Source organism: Anguilla rostrata, chromosome 11 (assembly GCF_018555375.3).
Source record: "Anguilla rostrata isolate EN2019 chromosome 11, ASM1855537v3, whole genome shotgun sequence".
NCBI classification, from domain to species: Eukaryota; Metazoa; Chordata; class Actinopteri; order Anguilliformes; family Anguillidae; genus Anguilla; species Anguilla rostrata.
This window is the reverse complement of record NC_057943.1, coordinates 9,730,543-9,748,953: the sequence shown is the minus strand read 5'-3', so window position 1 is coordinate 9,748,953 and position 18,411 is coordinate 9,730,543. Positions and strand designations below refer to the sequence as shown.

Sequence of the window (18,411 nt, the reverse complement as noted above, 5' to 3'; positions counted from 1 at the left end):
GTAATCAGTAGCGCAGGTGCTAGTCCATCTCGCCCCTGTCCTGGAAGCCCGCACCTCCCTGCCTGTACTCAGTCCGTTTGTGGCCAGGCCGCGGCTCCCCCCCCCCCCCCGCCAGACCCAGCCATGCCTCCGTGGCACACTTTCCAGGGACATTAGCGGGGGGGGGCGTATTCTCTTTGAAGAGCGAGGACTCCCCCGCGCTGCCAAAAAGGGAGGCGGGGCCTCATTAGCAGGGCCCGTAAATATTTAGCTAATGAGCCCGCGGCCTTCGCTGCTCGACCGAAAGCCCCCCCCCCCCCGTGAACCAACAGGCTGGTTTTGTGAAATTAACACGGCCGGGCTGGTTTTCTCTGAGCTTCTCGTTTCTTAGCCCCGCCTCCCGGGGCCTCTACGCACCACGTGCTCGCGACTCCCCTCTCCTTCTGACCGCCGCTCAAAGCCGAAAAAAAATTAAAACATCTACCCTTTCTTTAATCTGCGCAGAGCTCGGAACAAAGTTCAGATTTGACATATTTGAGAGCGCTTGGCGGGAGGGGGCGGGGGGGCTCTGACAGCACGTGTGACATGCAAGCGGGGTAGAAACTGCTCAGGGGGGCGGGGTGGTGAGGGGGGGGGCGCTGGGGAAGGAGCAGCGTCCTTGATCAGTGCCGCCATATGTCACATTGATCAGCGTGCGGAGATCTCAACACCACGCTGGGCGCAAAAAAAAAAAGAAAAAAAAAAACAGAGCAACCGTCGTCAGGACAACAGGCGCCGCCAAGGCCTTTCCGACCGCAGGCCCCCGTCAGTGTCAACTTTCGCGGTGACCGCGACCTCATAAAGCGAACCAAAATAAACGCGGCGCGGAACGCCCGCTCCATCTGCGTCCGTCTGCGCTCCCGTCGTCAGCCAAATCGCAAGCGCAATTTAAAAAGTCCCGCACTCAAAAAAACTGCCCGTTGCGTGTAATCGGTTAAAAAGCACAGGAAATCTGTTTTGGCGGTACGCATACGTTTCTTTTATTTACACATACGTGCGCAGAAAAAAAAGAACACCTTTTGTATAAAAAAGCCGGTTTTATTTGAAGGTAAATGGCTGTAAGCTTCATACAATTATTTCGCTCTGCACGTACTATAAATATAAGCTATGCCTTTTGTCATTCCCAGCTTTGTGATTGCTGTTTGTTATTTATTTAGGAATGACAGCTTTTGCATGTGTAGGAACTTCTTGAGGAACAATCCGTTTTCGTATTTTCGTGTGTGCACACAGATCCAGTTCAAACTCTCCTTTATTTTGAGTGCATGAAGGAGGCGGGTTCTCACTTTTACAGACACAAACAAAAGAGGGACAAACACAAGATAATTACAGTTCTGTTTCCATCACGTTGATTCATTCGGGTTTGAAAGGGCCCGGCAGTTTGTGAGAAGAGAATGGAAATGCATCAGTCGCGGATATGTCGGCACTCCTCCTGGTTCTTCAGAGCTCAAAGCCCATTTTAAAAGATGCTATGTTTGTTGAAATATGGGCTATTCCTTCGTATTCTTTTACTTGTGGCAAAATACTGTGTTTATAAGAAGTGAACAGTGGACTGGTGGCATGGGCTTAAATTATGCCCTGCTGTGAATAGCTCTTGAAGGCAATATGTGGTGGCACAAGGAAAGGGCAAACATGTATAAGTCATGTATCATATTGTGTGAATGAATTTAATTGACCTGGCTTTGAGCATACACTTTGGTCAAGTCAAATCAAATCAATTTTATCTGTACAGCGCTGTGTGTGCGTGTGTGTGTGTGTGTGTGTGTGTGTATGTGTGTGCGTCTGTTTGTGTGTGTTTGTGTGTGTGCATGTGCCTGCGTGTGTGTTCTTATCTCCTTTGGAGCGTCTCATAAGCAGACAGTGGAGCAGCCATGCAGTCTGCCATGGCAGCTTCCCTGGGCCGATCTGCACAAAATGGCGCAGGACAGGCAGCCTGTGGCGTGGGCAAACAGAGGCTGCCCACCAGCGCTTTCTAAAAAGGCCATTTGGCAGCGCTGCCTCATCACCACTCCTCCCTCACTGAGGCCTGGACCGGGGCCATCAGAACCCGGCCTCCTGACACCCCCTCCACCGCATCACGAGAAGGGGCCGTGGAGGGGTGGAGGGGTGGAGGGGTGGGGGGCGTGTTGCGCCGAACTGTCACCGGGAGAATTAGCCGGCCTCCCCAGGGTCAGTGTGGCCTGTGAGGATCCCTTCATTAGCGACGGGCGCAGATGCTCGGTGGTTTAGGGGGAGTCAAGCCGGGGGGACCCGGGGGGGGGACGCGGGGGGGGGGGGGGTGGGCGGGACGCCCGTGGTGAAACCGGGAGCGGTGGGAGGGCCTGGCACTCTGCGCCTCCATCTGTCCCTGAGAACCCCGCTTTCAGGCACCCCACGATGGGGGGGGGGGGGGGGGCTCCGAACCGTGGGCACAAGAGGCCCCTTCCAGGCCAGAGTGGCAGCGTGTTTCCCCAAACTGACCCCGCATATCCATCCTCACCCCCATATTGTCCTCTGAGAAGTTAACGGTTAATGTCTTACTTCTTTCTTTCTTTTTTTAAGAGCAGGCAGTCCTCTCTCATTTGTATTTTTTGCTTTATTGGGACAGGGGGAGAGCAGGGAGTGGGAGGCTCAGTACAGAATGGGCCGCAGTGGGGAAGCGAACCATGTATAGGCTCAGCTGGCTACCCTATGGACTGCACCGCTCAGTCTCACAGGGAATACCGGGTATAGTGGGAATAGGTAACTCTCCACAGGTGCCCTTTTTACACGTTGATCGGAGTAAAAGAGGAAAAGATGATTGGGTATGCCCAGGGATTTGTGTTTTAATCTCCTTTACTAAAGGTGCAGCTATTGCCCTACGCTTCCTTGATTAAAGACGCTGTCTCGTGAGGTCATGGATTCTGTGCGCTCGGCTTCCTGGTTAGCGGTTACGCGCGCGGTGTGAGCCGTTTCCTGCGGGTGCCGCCGGACCGGCCGGCCAGGGCCAGAGCCCAGGCAGGGGAGCGCGGGCGCGGGGAGGTGGAGAGAGGGGATGATTAACGCTGGACCGTCCCTGAACCAGACGGCACAAAGGCTGGGGAGAGGCGACGAGGTGAGACGGGTCAAAGAGCTCAGGTTCCTGTAAGAGATACACGCCTCTGTTCCGACTGTCAGTGAGGGAGAGAGAGAGGGGGAGAGAGAGAAGAGAGACAGAGGGAGAGGAGAGAGGGAGATATATGGAGAGAGACAGATAGAGAGACAAAGCAAGGGAGATATAGACAGAGTGAGAGAGAGATTGAGACAGAGAGAGACAGAGGGAGATATACATATATATAGAGAGAAAGTGATAGAGAGAGAGATAGGGGGAGAAGGAGATATATAGACAGATAGAGAAACAGAGTGAGGGAGATACAGAGAATGAGAGAGAGAGCAAGAGGGAGTGGACTCGACCTGACAGAGACTCTCTCTGCTCTCCTCCTTTTTTATATTAAAGTTCTGCCCTTTCTGCACCCCCCCCCCCCCCCCCCCCCCGTCCTCCTGGCACTGTGCCCTGGCTCAGTTTGGCTCAGAACGGTATGGGTGTGCAGCTCAAGCTAAACCTTTCAGCAGTGAAACGGCCCTGGGTGCCAGTGAGGGGACGGGACACTTTCTGCCGAGTGCCCGGTCAGCTGGCCGATCAGTCGCATGCGAAAGGCCTCAGATCACGCCCGGCCTGTCTGTCAGCGAACGACTGCGTCAGCATCGGCTGCGCTCGGGAGGAAATATCACAGATCACTGTGAACTGAGTCATTTTTTACCCCATTTTTCAGCCGTGAATAATCCCGATTTCTGTCGGCACGCAGCCGGGGGGAGGGGGGGACGGGGGGGAGGATGTTCGGGGGGGGGGGGGGGAGGGGGGGGGATGGGGGGGGTGAACGTTCAGTCGAGCGCGTGTGACGCGCAGCGGTGGCGTTTGTTTCTCTTCCCAGGGACCGTGGCGGGGGGAACGGCCCGCATCATGTCCGCCACGGTCTCCGGGCAACAGGGGGAAAGGTAACGAGGGAGCGTGCACGCTGACAGAGAAAATAAAGTTTTTTGACGTATTCCTGCCCCGGGGGCAGCCCTCACTTCAAATGGGCCCTTGTTTCGGGCGGGGGGGGGGGGGGGGGCTGGGGGAGGGGGGGGGGAGACGCATCGGAATTCAAAGCCCGCACTCCGTCTCCGCCTCCATGCCCCTCCCAGGCCCCAGAGATGTTGTTAATAAGGAGGCGTCCTTCTTACAAACAGCGAGGAATAAAACACATTTACTTCGGTTTGTAATCATTTCGTACCACCCCCTCCCCTCCCCACCGCCCCCCCAACCCCCTCCTCTCGCCCGGGCTCCTTAATCATTCTCAGAAGTGGTGTTTTTTAATGATCCTGAAATATTAATTGGGTGGGTTAACTGCACGCACTCGCAGAGGACGCGCTAATTAACTCCATACTCAAAAAAAGTTGGGGGGTAGAAAAAAACAAAAAAGAAACACGCAGAACAAACAGATCTGAACACTGCAGCCGTGAAAGCGGGTTTTATTATTTATTTTTATGAATTTAGACATGGAGGAACAGAGAGAATGGAAGCCTTTCTGTTAATGCTGCATTCTGGGTACTCCCGCGGGATGCCCGCCGTCTGCCTTGGCGAAGCGGGGTTTAACCATAGACAGCGCATCAGATCATTCGTGCCACAAACTGAAATTATAAATAGGCTATAGTTTCTTTCTTGATATTCAAAGAGGGAAACAACGGACCTTGAGAGTAAGGTCAATTGTTTCAGTCTTCCCAGTTTTAGACAAAGCCGTAAGCACTCCTTTGTGGTTGTAAACCCGTCCGCGATAAACATAACATCATCATCTGCTGCACGACACAGTTTGATTTCCGCTTTTTTTATCGCACCGCCGCGCCACGTTCTGTATTCCATCGTAATTTGCCGAGAGAGGATTCAAAATTCCAGCAATAATTTAACGATCATTAGACTTGCCGGCGTCCGGCTTGCTGCTGGACCGCACGGCCTCTTTTGGGACGGCTTCGGAGGTGCAGTGCGGTTTAGGTCTCCCATTTAACAATCTCCCAAACACACGCGTGCGCTCCTGCAGCAGCCCGCGGAGGTCTCCGCTGTGTTATTAAGAACTGATGATGAAGTCCGTGAGAGAGCAGCCGCGGCCGGGCCCTGATTGGATCTAATTAAGTGTCTGTGGACTGCAGTCGGCGTCAGGGCTGTTGCCGAGAGACGCGCCCCGGCTGAGAACGTACCGGAACGAGAGGAGCCCAGAGATAACCGGGGAGACTCCTCTCCTCTCCTCTCCTCTCCTCTCCTCTCCTCTCCTCTCTCTCTCTCCGCGTGCCAGCGGTAAATATTTGAGAGGTTTTTTTTTTTTATTGTTTTTTTTTTTTCTGATCGTGTCAGTCTTTCCCCCCGGCTGTTAATCTACTCACGCCCCCCGCCCCCCCCCCCCCCTTAATCTACTGCCTCTTCATGATCCGAAATCCAATACAGCCAGAGGACAAGATAAGACAAGTTTCCTCCACAAACAGCTTTTCGACGCCGAGGCCCCGGGGGTCCGCGGGACGGGTGCGCGCCGGGGGGGGGGGTGGAGATAGCACCTGCTTCCGAGCGGACGGTAGTCACGGGAACCGTCTGCCGCGCGCATGCCACCCGCCGCACCGCCGGAGCCCCCCGCGCGGAGGTCTGCTCGCTTTGCGTTTAGATTGGCGCGACCGCTTTCGCGTCCTCCTCTCCATGGCAACACGGGCCCCCGCGCTTTAACCCCATGCGTAGAAAGAGGAGAGCTGTGCCCCCCCTTTCGGGGGGGGGGGTTTCGGCGCGTGCGTACGCTGGTCCCAGGCTGGGCCCATTGGCACTTGTCCTGTCTGAGACTCGGTGAGAGGGGGACCCCACTGGGACACACGCACGCGCACACACACGCTAACGTGAGGGACACCCAACACTGCCCGGCCGGGACACCCACACCCAGAGTGCACTTCCACCAATCCCGCGGAACAATGGCCACTTGTTCCGTGTACCTGCGTTTGGCTGGAGCGCGTTCACCGCCCGCTCCAGGGGCCGGCTTTAAGGCTGTCCTGCAGCCCGCCGTCACCATGGCAAACTAATGGAGGAGGGGCTGTTTTAAAACTGTCAAAAAACCGGGTGAAATATCTCCCCCCCGCCGGCACGCGACGTGTGGACGGGGGTCCTGGGGGCGGACGCCGGAGAGGGGCCGCCGCACGCACCGCTGTCAGTGCCGGCGGGGCCGGGGGGTCTCCGCGGAGACCGCCGGGGCGGTGAGTTATTGGATTCGGGTCATGTGACGAGGCGTCCTTCAGCTACGCCGGGAGAGGGAACACAAACACGGGCTCCCAAAAAACCTCAAGCCCCCCCCCCCCAAACCGGAGGACCGCGCCACCCGTGTGGGGGGGGGGTTCATCTGCCACCCAGATGTGCCGAGAAGTGGGGGTGGGCGGTTGGCTGGGCCGACCCGGTCCGGCGTAGGCACCGAATCACCCGGGACGCGGCACCGTGGAGGGCGCAAATCAAAAAGCGCACGCTGCCGCTGGGTGTCTGAGTGACGCCCTCCACGCACCCCTGTCACGCGCGATCTACACCCCACTCTCCGCGCACCCCCGGGGTATTAGCCACCCGGCTCCTCTGGCTCCTGGGCCCGCTGCACCGCTGTGAGCGAGCCGGCTGAAACAGCCCCATTAGCGGCTCTGATGGGCTCTGCCTGCTAAGTGCAGACTGAACTCTGAGCATGACTGGCACGCTGGAGTGGAACAGCTCTTTCTCTGTATTGGAGTGGGGGGCGGTGGTGGGATGGGGGGGGGGGGAGGAGGAGGAGGGGGTGATAAAATTCACAGAAATGAGGCCTCGGCCCCCCCCCCCCGTGACTCACTACACAAGAGCGTGATGCATCACATCTGCACAGTTTCACATCTCTATCATTATCTTTCATTTTGATGGTCGTGATGATTAATGAACAAAAAAAGTATGTCCTCCCTTTCTTGCTGTCTCTCTCTCATTCTCTCTCTCTTGCTCCCTCCATAACCCCTCTCTGTTTGTCGTTTATTTCTCTCTCGTTTCCTCCATACCCTCAATCTCTCTCTCTCTCTTTTCCCTCTCATTCTCTCCTACTCCCTACCCCACTACCTCCTTACCCTCCTCATCTCTCTTCTCTCTCTTTCTCTCCTACTCCCTACCCAGCTACCTCCTTACCCTCAATCTCTCTCTCTCTCTTTCTCTCCTACTCCCTACCCAGCTACCTCCTCACCCTCAATCTCTCTCTCTCTCTTTCTCTCCTACTCCTCCATACTCCCCCTCAATCCTCTCTCTCTTCTCTCCACTCCCTACCCCACTACCTCCATACCCTCAATCTCTCTCTCTCTTTTCTCTCTCTTTCTCTCCTACTCCCTACCCAGCTACCTCCTTACCCTCAATCTCTCGCTCTCTCTTTCTCTCCCACTCCCTACCCCACTACCTCCATGCCCTCAATCTTCGGCCCAGTAATTGTACTACCGAGGGCAATAAGAGGGACCCTGCCCCCCCCCCCCCGCAGACCGCCGTGTAATTGTTTTGTCAGAGCTTTGCGCGCAGTATTTCTCCCGCCCGCGGAGGCTTGCGCTGGCCCTCCAGGAGCCAGCGGGGAGCCCGGTGAACTGTGACCTATCTCCTGGTGCGCCGCCCGGCCCACCGGGCCTCGGGGGGGCACCGCGGCGCAGTCACATCAATTATGCTCTCCCGCTTAATTAGCTGGTTAATGCAAAGCTGGGGGAGCCCTGTCTCCGTGGGGACGGAGGCTGTGTGTTTTTTTTTTTCTCGTTTTTTTTCCCGACTGTACTGCGGTTCTGCAGGCCTGACACCTCCTCGGGGTCTCATCTGAGCGCGTGCGGGAGGAGCTGAAGGGGGGGTGGGAGGCTGGGGGGGGCGGGGGGTAGGCCCTCCTTGGGCTCCCTGCATTAGGTCGTCTGTCTCCCTCCTGTCACACAGTCAGATGTGTTCTGCTCTGAGTCGGGGGTCTGGCCGCTGCTCACAGGACTAACACTGCTTCCTGCCAACTCAATTTAATCAGGCTTTATTGGCATGGCAGAATATTACCATTCTGACTGCTTTATGGCAGTTAAGCAATACAATTTAAATAAAAAATGACAAATTATTATTATCAATAATAATTAGAACAATGATAATAATATTAACAATTATTTTAAGTTTTAAGTTAAGCTTAGTTGAACAATAAAATTTAATAAATAAAAATAAAGAGTGGAAATAAACAGGCTGGATTAATTTTGTTCTCCCCTGATATGTGGGGGAGTTCTCCAAAGTCCTTGTAGATCTCTGAAATTCAAGGAAGCTGGCTGCAATTTTTAGAATGCATTTTTTCCCCTTGCTTCACGGTATTTTGAACAATTTGTTAGAAAGTGCATCTCTGTCTGCGCTGCCCCCTGATCGCAGTGGGAGCACAGCCTGTCCTCTCCGGGGCAGCCAGGTCTGCCTCCGACATTCGGTCGCTGTGGCCAGACTGTGCTCGCTGAGTCTGCACATTGCCAACGTTTCCTCAGTTTGTTATCTGGAGCCCTGGCTGACTATTCTACCATGCTGCACAGTCTTTTTTTTTTCTTTTTCTCGGCCAAATTGCTTTCAAGCATATGCTGAATGTTTTCATTTTGATGGTTGTGTGTATTTTTATTTTTCTTGAAGTTGTAATTTATGATTGGTCTGATCTTTTGCTGTGTAGCGTCCTGATGCCGATTGTTAGCATCAGTAGGTACTGTTAGCCTGTTTGTGAATTGAGACCCAGGGCAGACTGGGAGGAGTCTTTAGTGCGTTTCGCTCTTAGCTTTCCAGGACTTTGTAATGATATGGTTTGGGGTCACTCATCTTTAGACGTTTCCAGAATTGTATAGCTCTTTGCTGCTGAGCGATTTCCATTGCACCTGAAAGTTGGTTTAACAGACTGCCATATGCAAGGTTCCAATGGGATGGCTGTCCTGTTAAATTAAATTAAGTGAAATAGGCATCATTTTATTTTCCTATTTGCGAAAAAAGCTGATAAAAATTTTGGTTCTGTTTTGGTTCACAGATTTTTCTATCATGGGGTGTGGGGTGAAAATGTGGTGAAATGTACGGTGCGAGACTCCTAGACTGGTCTTGTGTTCCCAAAATATCACACTTCTGGTGATAGTTTCTGTGTGTGCATGCATGTGCGTGTGTGTGTCTGTGTGTGTGTGTGTGTGTGCCTATGTGTGTGTGTGTCTTTGTACTGTTTTAATGTTAGACAATAATTAAGGTGTAGGTCTTGGCTTTCTGGATCCCTGTGTTTTTCACTGGCATTTCTAGTTCTATACAATTTTCAAGCTCTGATCTGAACCAAATTAGCATTCCCCTGAGCCTCTGCCCTTTATCTCTACTCTCTCTCTCTCTCCCTCTCTCTCTTTCTTTCTCTCTCTCTCGTGCATGTATCTCTTTGCCTCTCTCCTTACTCCCTTGTTCTGTCTCTCTCTCCCTCTTTCTCTTAATTAAATCCAATTAAAATATGCTTTATAGGCCTGACATATTACCGTATATTACCAAACACTTTACATATACATCAAACATATTAAAGTACAAAACAGTATACTTTGAAGATAGTGATGAACGCAAGCAAAACTTTCTCTCTCATTCCTTCTGGTTCTCTTTTTTTAAAATTTTTTTATCTCAGGAGACATCCTTTCTTTACCACAGCCCACCCCACAGGGAGCACGCGAGCACTCAAATCCTCCACAGCTATCAGTGGTAACCACCATGCGCTGGTGGAGGATGTGGACTCATAGCCTGGTGCAGGTAAAGTATTCCAGTATTTCAGATGGCCTTTGATTCCCCTGGGGGGGGGGGCACTGGTTTCATAGCCATGACACTGGACAGAAGTGGGCTGAGGACTACGGCCTTTACGTGAGCTCTGTTGGGGGGATAACCAGTGAAATGTACACAATGTTCATTTCCCCTCTGGCGAAATTGTGTGTCATCTGGTATTCATTTGTGCTAAAAAAAAAAATGAATAAATAAAAAATCAACAGAATGTCTTCAGCTTTCGAAATGTTTTGCAACACTTCGGGTGATGCATTTGTGTTTGTTTTTTTCCATTGTCATTTTAGGCTGTGACTTAGCTATTGTTGATTTATGACACAGTTGGTCTTTTCCAGTTAGCCAAAACGAGTATCCCCTCCCAGGCAATGTAGGATTCTTCAGAGGTTCTTCATTGAGAATATTCAATGAGGAAAAGCGAAGAGCAACACGTTTTTCAAGAAAAGAGACGATAAGATCTTACAAGAGAATAGATGAAAGGAAATGTAAACTGGAACCATTTTAATCCACAAAAGCATGCCGATGCCGTATCCTGCAGTCTCTTACTTTTAGTCTAGTTGTACGCCGTCCAGTCTGAATTATATCCTGACTGTGCCTGTGGTTGGAAGGTCCTGCGAAATGACGAATAATTAGCCATTGTGTTGCCCAATTTTATGTCAGCGGAGCCTTCTCTCATCTCGTTGCTCAAGAGTGACACCTCTGGTTTTGTTGGGTAACTGCAGTCTGCCTCCAGCAGCTGCAACAGTTGCGTAGCACTCCGGCACCACAGACGCTCCTCTGGGTCATTTGCAGCGTATAAATAAGCAGTGTCTAGCTGCGTTTGGATGCCGCGTGTGCTCATCTGCATCCTCCCGAGCTGATGGGAGATGTAGTTGTGGCGTTGTCGTGATGTAATAATGTCAATGTGCTGTGTTAAGTTATGTCAGTGTGTTCTTTGCTGAATGGTATACAGTTCAATCTGTCATTTTTTATTGGCTTATGCCTTTTGTAAATGGTACTGATTGTGAAAAATAATTTACTTGCTGCGGACAATAAACTATCTGTCTATTAAATCTATCTATCTATCTATCTATCTATCTATCTATCTATCTATCTATCTATCTATCTATCTATCTATCTGTCTGTCTGTCTGTCTGTCTGTCTGTCAGTCTGATAACAGTGATAATTTAACATTTGTTAATCTCTCTAGTAGTGGACATTTTTTCGGTTGATGCCATGTTGCTAACCACAGTTTGCTCCTGCATCTTCTTTGACTGCGCTGCTGGGCGTGTGAAAGGGAGCGAAGAAAGACTGGCTTATCCTGAGCAGCACCTTGCACGGCACAGCCTGCTCTGTGGCTGCAGAGCGGGCCAGCATTCTCCACAGCCTGTGCACAGCCCCGCCGTACCCAGCAGGAGTGGGAGGGGAGGCCTTCGTGCCAATCATAACTCCTTTCTTTACCTAGCTTCTCATCGCTCCACATCACAAGAAAAATGCCCACCTAATCTCTGCCAGTCATTGCTGTTGACAGAATAATAATTGTAGCATAAGGCCACGCCCGGTCTCTACCAAACGGATTCACCTTTGTTCTTTCAGGGATGAATTACGTGGATTAATTTTTTATGGGTTCTGACATTTGGATGAATATTCTCAGCCTCAGAGCAGTTTGTTATTATACTGTAATGCGTCACCAAATCTGGGCTTTTCTTTCTCTTATCCTCTTGTTCGTTAAATGATATAACTGAATCAGCGATTTTGGATTTTTTTTTTTTTGTGAAGTGATTTTTCATGTAATGGCACAAGGAAAGGGCGAGCATGTGTACGTCATAGGTCACATTGTGTGAATGCGTTTCATTGATCTGGCTTTGAGCATACACTTTTGTGTGTGCGTGTGTGTGTGTGTGTGTGTGTGTGTCTGTGTGTGTGTATGCGTCTTACTCCATGCACTTGGGAATGTGTAAAAAAAAAAAAAACCTCCCTCTAGCTGCAGGAATAATTATAGTGTGTCAGGCTCATGGAACCTGAGGTTTTCTCTGGAACAGATACAGTCAAGTCCAAAATAACTTTAGGAGAAAAAAGAAAAAATCTATTTGTGTCAGTTTCACTTTTTCTTTTTTTTTGCTTCTTTTTTTTTTTTTGTTTAAGCCGCAGACGAGATTCGAGTGTGAGTTATCGGGACGCAGTTCGGCGAGCGCCGTGGCGGTGGTTTCGCGAGTTCGCTTCGCCGTCCCGTCCTGCGCCGGTAGGACCTGAGCGGGAACGGGCCGGGACGGCTGTGTGTGGTCCCCCCCCCCCCCCCCCCTCAGCCCTGCCCCGACGCATCCTGTTCCTCACTCTCAAAGTGAGTGGGCCGGCTGTAGCGTTAGTGCTCTGACATCCGAGAAATTTCCTGGAGACGGTTCCAAGGTGTGTGTTTGCACAGTCTGCAAAAAGTGCCGCTGTGGTGGAATAATGAATAACTCAAGTTAAACATTGCCTGAATTTTTTTTAGCGCTAGTGATGATTATATTTTGTTGTTGTTGCTTTCTTGGTATTGCATTTTCTTGTCCTTACCGTGCCTACAGCAGCGTTTCAATCACTCACAGTACCGTACATTGTGCTTGGCAGATTTCAAAGACTGCCATAGTGTTAGCGTTACCCGCGCGTCTTAAATCGGAGAATTCTCAATAGCCGGAGTAGCCGCGAGTCAGATAGAACGTGCGTGAACCTGCAAAGCCGGGAGGGGCTCATGCCGTGTGCTGAAAATGGGCGTGAGGCGGTGAGCGATCGGGCCGTCTGTGTAAACATGCAATGTATACAACAATCACTGTTCAGCACATCCTCACACGTACGTTTGCGAATAAAAACGCTCCTTCCCCGCCCGTGAAAGCTGTCAGAGGACTCCTGAAGGCTCGCGTGAAACCCCTGCCATTCTGACTCCGCAGCTGCGTGAACCTTGTACACAGAGAGAGCCCTGGGCATTAATCTTTCAGTAACTGGGGTTTGACTTGACAAGGAGAGGTGTGGCCTGTCTTTGCCGTGAAAGAAACTCCTTTATTCAAGAGTGGAAATCCCTGTGTTTGTTGTGAATATAGATTTGAATGCCTTCGATAACACTGTTGACAAAAAATTTCCATGGTGAACGAGATTAGTGCTCCTCTTTGTGTTGAGCGCTGTAAATCGTTCACCGCAACGCCCCGAACCCCCCTCCCCCAACCCCCCCACCCCCCATCCCCCCACCTCCCCGAGCCCACACCTTGCCCAGACTGAACACGTTTTACACACACGACGGTAAATCAAGAGCATGGGGGGGATGTGTGTCATTTACAGTTCACGGCGCTTGAGTCCTGAGTCTTTTTCTCAATGGCCTGTCCTTCCCCTCGGCTTTCGTAAGGCGACGCATTCCAGCCACACCTGTGAACCAATGACCTTCCCTCCCCGTGACCGGGACGGACTGGAATATGCTAACGGCCTAAGGTGACTAATCGATAAGAGCGTACTTCAAACGCGACGAAGGGACGACTTCCTCGAAGACGTCTCGGTGCTTTTTTGAGTCACGGCCGATGGAGACAGGCACGCGGCCACAGCTGATTCCGCTTGACAACGGAGCCTTTTGTCTTTTGAGACGTGAATGAGCACTGAGTGAACGCCGGGCGCCGGGAGTCGGACGTGTTGTCTGCTCAAGCTCGGGGAAGGGGGCGGAGCCGGGGGGGGGAGGGTTTGGGGGAGGGGGGTTGAGTACAGTAACTATGAGACTGTCTCTACTGCCCATGTTTGTGAAACTGCAGATGATACTTGACTCTGTGCATTATTCGTCCGTTAAGCTCTTTGCATGGCGCACGCTCTCGGGGTCACGGTGTACGGGGGGCCCAACGTCCTTTAGAAGTTCCGTTCCGTAACGCAGGACCCAGCTAGCCGGGTAAAATGGCGGCCGCGTTAAGCTGAGGCTCACTTGTATGGACTGGACGGAGGCCGCTCCACAGACAGGCTGGGATTTTTAGCCCCGACCACAGACATGTGTGCTCCGCGCTGGCCTGCGTTCCAGCTCTGTCCTTGGGCTCGCCGAAGTTCCACCAGAGCAGCTTCCAGACAGGGCTAACCACCAAAGGGGTGGCTCTTTTTTTTTTTGGGAGGGCGTGGGGGAGCGGGCAGGGGAGGGTGCATAATTCTTTCCCGAACGGCTCTCTGACAGCCCGGACTCGGTGCACCTGATCACTTAAGCGTGAGATGTCACTACGCACCAGGAGACTATTTTGGAGGTGAAGAAATATGCTCTCTCCATTACCAGAAGGACCCCCCACGCCCCTCTCTCCCTCCCGCCTTTCTCAGCATATGGAAAACATGATAGAGTAAGGCAACTGCACGTCTACAGCGGTGGGGCAGACTCGCGTCAGATATTGAAGACAGGGTGCAATTTGATCTTTGTGCAGGCGTTCCAGATTCTTGACCCTATATGCACCGCGTGTGCGTGACCCCCCGCACGCCGCCGCAGGGCTCCTGAACCAGCCCTCTTTTTCCGCCGTCGCAGTTTCTCGCACTCGCCAGTTTTTTTGGCGTTTTTTTCCCGGTTCATATTCTGAACATTTTTCCTTTAAGAATTCAATTGTACAAAATTGTACTGGCAGCATGGGCCTTACCCGTTGATTGCGCTCCACTTACTAAATGCACTTACGTACAGTATCGGACCTGGGTCAAATGCGCATTTGTTTTGGATTCAAATACTTTTCCACGCTTTACTGATCTTGTCTGGTGTATTGGAACCAATGAAATACTCTCAAAAAGTGCAAACCCTGCCTTCTGGTCATGTTGGCTGGCTCTACACCAGGCAAGATCAATCGAGCACAGAAAAGTGTTTGAATCCAAAACAAATACGTATTTGACCCAGGTCTGCTACGTCTGTAACGATGCACTTGTTTGTGACATGTCGCTTGTGACATCATTTTTGGTTTTTGGGTTTACACTGAATCCATGGGATGAAATACAGGCGCTCAAATGGCCAGGCGGATTAGGTGTGTGCAGGTTTTTACGGTCTCTGTTCACGGTCGACCTGGGGGTGAACGTGATGGATGTCGTGCTCTTGGGACGTCTCCATTTTGCCTCCCCTTCGTGGTTGGGGCGGGGACAGCCTGAGTTCTGGCAAATTGCTGATATGCCCTTTCTCATCGGCATCATCGCGTCCCGTTCATTCGCCCCCGTCCCACCCCGTCCCGCCCCACTCCCCACTCCCCACCCCCACCTCTGCATCTCCTCATGTTCTCTGACCTTTCACAGGTCAGTTCAAGTCAATCAAACAGACGGGCCCTGCCGTTCACTCGTAGACCTGGAGGTGTGGCTCCCCTTTATGATTTGCATACGGGGGTTAGCCGTGTTTCAGAGCTCTGGTGGTAAGAAATCAATCCCCCTTTTTTCATGTGAGCGGCATACCTTGCCTCTGAATCAGGCTGGCCTCCATAAATCAGCATAGCTGGAATATTTGCGGCCAACTTGCGGAAGATTTATGCAAGAGGGGGATTGGAGAGCGTCTGTCACGGGAGGCTATGCAGTAGTAGGAGGGTGGGTGGGTGGGTGGGGTTGAGGGGGGAGCTGGGCGGCAGGGTGGGTGGGGGAGGGGAGATTTGGAGGAGATAGGTGGCCGGGGACAGGAAGGGGTGAGGAGATTAGATATGGGAGGCAAGCCGGAATACTTATTATTAAAATAGGAGAAAGGCGTCAGACCCATTTGTTGAAGAACTTTGTGGAGGATTGAAGGATTGTGGAAAGATAATGTGCTGTTATTATCGGGGTGGGTGGGATAGAGGAGGATACTCTTACTGTAAAACTGCCATGTCAGTTCTGGTGGGCTGGCAGTGTTCTGGCTGCAGGGTCGCCATGTAGAGCCAACAGCACCAGGGACCTGGGTTTGAGAGGGGGAGGTTCCTGCTCTATTCCCCTGTCTCTGTTTAAGGTTTAAAGCCTGCTGCAGTCCACCCTGCCTCTCAGCCACACTCCTAAGTCTTTCAGGCTTAGGATAATGTCCACACACTGAGCCACCGCCTGTACATTTCTCTCTGTCTGACTTGTCTCTCTGTCTGACTTGTCTGACTCGCGTAATCCGCAAAGCGTTTCAATGGGCCTGAGGAGTTTTTAATCGTGGGTTACTTGGTTAAGTATCTTCCTATAGTCCTCCACCTCTCAGATGTCGTCAGGGAACATCCTGCGTGCACAAAAGCCAACAATGTACGCAAAAGAAAAACCTCGGCTTTGATTCCGCTGCGATTTCTCCCGGTACGTGTGTCAGAGGCTAGATTGACCCCTCGTTTAAAGCCCGAGCGAGAGCTTGAATGGGACTGTGTCCTTTTGTCAGTGGCCTCAGTGTTGTCTGTCTGCCTCGCTGATCTTTGGCGTTCCCGAGAAAAAAGGGCCTTGCTGCTCTGGGGAACGGGGGCGGGGGGGTGGGGGGGGGGGGTTTATTGTCGTCGAATGCGACAGACGAGGGGGGGGGGGCAAAGGGTAAGGATGCTGAATGTGTGCTAAGTGGTGCGGTGGGGGGGGGGGGGTGGGGGTACGGTGACACGCATGCTCGTTATTTCCAGGTGCAATCTTTTAATGGCTCTCCGTATCATCTTTCTGACCCACATTAACGCACAATGCGCCAGAACATCCCCGCTATTGTGTCCAAAATCCAAAAGGTAGTCGCCGAATAGAGCCGAATAGAAGGACCGTGTTAATATTTCTCAGCCATCGACAGGGGGAACGTCTGTACAACGCGATCACCTTGAAAACACAGACCAGAGTTTTCCGTCTGTGAGACGTGTGATTTCTTGTGTCCCTTTTATGACTTTAATGGAGAAAAAAAAAAACATCCTTCATTGTTAATTCTAACTGCGGAACTGTGTAGGTTGGAGGGCATCTTTTTTGCTCACTCCTCAGACTCCAAAGTCTGCCCCTTTCTTGAATAAATTAAACAAAATGGAGCTTGAGGTGTTATTCATAAGAAAGCTACAGTGGATATTTCCATATACTGCACTGCTTTGGCGAATTAGGTCCTTATTCTGAAGCATACCTTCAATTTACTCGTACATTATGACCTAATACTGTACTTAATGGCAAAGTAGCAAATTATCAGGTGAGGTTTCTAACACAGAAAAATTGTGGTCCATCTGTCCAATTGAATAAAACGTATTTATATGTGTAATACCTTGGTTATTAGAGGCAGACATTAATGATAAAATATAACATTAGGCTTAATGAAAATAGATGGGAGACATTATTTCATATTAAGATGTGTGTGCGCGTGTGTGTGCATGTGTGTGTATGTGAGAGAGAGACAGAGAGAAGGAGGGAGGGAGAGAGAAAGAGAGAGCAGTGATGAACAAGAGAAAAATATGTGTGAGAGAGACAAAGAAGGGAACAGAGACTTAGCTTTCTGAAAAGAAAAAAATTAGAAAAAATAACGTATTTTTAAAAAGTGATTTCAAGCTATCGAGCCACACCTGTGGCTTGTTTGTACTTAAACAGTTTGGCTTCTGAAAAGCAGGCTCAGGCCTCGGTCTTGACACCGCCATTGTCTGCAGGATTAAAACCACATCATTTCCTTGCCTAGCTTGATTCACAAGCTTTTAAATTCACAAAGAGAGAGAGAGAGCAAGAGAGAAAGAGAGAGAGAGAGAGGGGGAGAGCGAGAGGTGGACTTGGCAGAGTGTTTGGGTTAAGTTTCATTTTACAATTTAAAGGGATCAGCTTGCGTTTTGTGCCGCAGTGTACCGTGGCGCTGTTACTGTAAGTCGTAATTTAGTTTTTGTCTGCCTGTTGAGTAACCCCTTGTTCCCCCACCAAACCGGTCAGACCTGATGACATCACCCTCAAGGGCCAGGCAGTGCACAGTCTGGGGACCGCGCTGTCATGCATGTACACCTTTATAAAAAAAAAACTTTAATAAACAGCGCAAATACATGAATAAAAAAATACAAGAAAAGCCGCAGCGCATTTCCATACTGTATGACGCATGGCCCCTGCCCAGGTGGGAGGCGTCTGAAGCGGGCGCGGCGTGGGCGTTTGATCAGGGCTGTGTTAAAAAGCGTTTTATTGGGTTTCACGCAGATGAATGCCCGTCAGTGTGCGTGAAAGGTCTCGTACCGGTGACCGCTGGCGGTCAAACAAAAGGCTGCGGTTTGAGTCGCTCGAACGGGGGGGGGGGGGGGGGTCGTGCCTGTTAAAAGTGGGCCGTGACTTTTTCGAAGGCCCTGCAGGCAACAGTCCCCTCAAGCGCTGCTGGGCCCTGCTAGCTGTGTGTTAATCATATTCAGAGCCTGAGCGCATCGCTACTCAGCACTGTGGTCTGTCTGTCTGTCTGTCTGTCTGTCTGCCTGTCTGTCTCAGCAAACTGAGCTGTTCAGCACCCAGGGAAGCTTGCGCAGGTCAGTCTGAGACCTGTAGTGCAGGAGCGTGCTAATAAACTTTGTGCCTGTGCTTGTGTGTTCGTATATGTGTACGTGTAGCAGTGTGTGTTTATGTGTATGTGTATGTGTACGTGTAGCAGTGTGTGTTTGTGCGTCTGTGTACTTGTAGCGGTGTGTACTTGTGTACTTGTACATGTATGTGTTATGTGTGTTTGTGTGTCTGTGTACGTGAACGTTTAGCACTGTGTGTTT

The 18,411-nt window shown here is 51.2% G+C and overlaps 1 protein-coding gene across 1 annotated transcript in view; it reads left to right on the top strand.

Moving 5' to 3' along the window:
• The window catches only part of LOC135233848 (MORN repeat-containing protein 1-like), a 134,701-nt gene extending 124,866 nt beyond the window's left edge, over positions 1–9,835 (top strand). Inside the window, exon 18 of the transcript XR_010323960.1 lies at positions 9,681–9,835. The gene's annotated coding sequence lies outside the window, so the exon portion shown is untranslated. The remainder of the gene's footprint in view (positions 1–9,680) is intronic.
• The last annotated feature ends 8,576 nt before the right edge of the window (positions 9,836–18,411 follow it).